Source organism: Euprymna scolopes, chromosome 8 (genome assembly GCF_053919585.1).
Source record: "Euprymna scolopes isolate OS-2025 chromosome 8, ASM5391958v1, whole genome shotgun sequence".
NCBI lineage: Eukaryota > Metazoa > Mollusca > Cephalopoda > Sepiida > Sepiolidae > Euprymna > Euprymna scolopes.
In genome coordinates, this window is record NC_136489.1 from 98,053,450 (window position 1) to 98,054,959 (window position 1,510).

Consider the following 1,510-nt stretch of genomic DNA (forward strand, 5'->3'; position numbering starts at 1 on the left):
ATCTTTTTTTAAATAGGTTCTTTCGCCGATTTCGACGACAATAAAAAAATAGGGGAGTTTGAAATATTCGTTGATCACCATTCAATCCCGCGCAACGTCAGGTTCACTTGGTCGTTTAAATAAAAGGCGAATGCTAAAAGAAATGGTGAGATAATAGAATGAAAGAAAAAAAAAAGAAAGGAAATAAGAAAGATACAGAGACAGTGAGAAAGAAGAGGATAGAGATGGAGAGGATAGAGAGCGAGAGTAAAATACATCGAATTTATTATCACACCATAATTTTTTTCTGTTTTGGGTTTTTTTTTTTATTAAATACTTTCACCTAATAATCTATGTTAAACCTAATCAACTAATGTCAAAGTTAAGAAATTATATATATATAAGTAAACGTTATCGCCCGTTAAAAACAGTAAAAAGTTGTAGCCCGTTTTACATTAAATACTCATCCCTATTAATTTCTAACTATTCATCGAACGGATGCAATGATACATAGTTTGCTACACCTTATCATATCAAAAGTCCATACAAAATGTCAGGCAGATCGACGTCGTAGTTCCCGAGAAAAAAGTTAGAGTAAATGTGGTGTTGAGGTAACTAAGCCTTTTTTTATCACTAACTGTGCATCGAATGGATGCAGTAATATTTGGTGCGCTGCACATTTTCATATGAATGATACATGCAAAATTTCAGCCAGATCGGCCCAATCATTTCTGAGAAAAGTGGAACAGACAGACAGACAGAGAGAAATATAATATAGATAACATCTATAAAAAATACTGACTCAACAGGCCACTGCTGGATTTAGTAACTAATAAAGTTTATTGGTTTTATAAACTGTGTTTTACCTATTATTCAAATATTGTTTCTACATACTACTAAAAATAGTGCATAAGATACATTATGACGTATTTGTGCAATATCCCACTAGACATAATTTAATACACTTATTGTACCTCTGTTAAAGAAGCAGAGGTTAGAATTTGCTGGTTTAAAGAATAAAACCAACATCGTCCTCTCATATCTGTTTTCTGTAGATTTATTTTATTATGCGTACCTCACGTTTTATTGACAACTAATTCTCAAGTGTAGTGTGTTCCTGGATGTTTTCATCCGATAATCGCTTACCCATTCATGAACTAGTGAGATGAAATTGATACAGTCAACTACATGTATATTATGAGCAGGTGTCAGTGGTGAACTGGATACCGACGCGGAATGAAGACCTGGGTGTACAAAGTTCAATTCCAGTCGGTTCTATAGGACTACTTACATTTATGAATAGTGACACCTTTCATAGGCCTCATCCTGTGGGTAATTGATGCTAGAAGGATTCTGAGAAACTAATGCTACCAGCAGAATGCAGCCGATCAAAACAGCTCGTATAATGCGGATTCATACGTTTTTACGTTTTACGTGTTCATTCAATATTTTACATATGAAACCCGGAGTAGAAGCCATGAGATTGGTCGTTATAATGACGAGACGATAATCAGATTGGCAAGCTTGGACA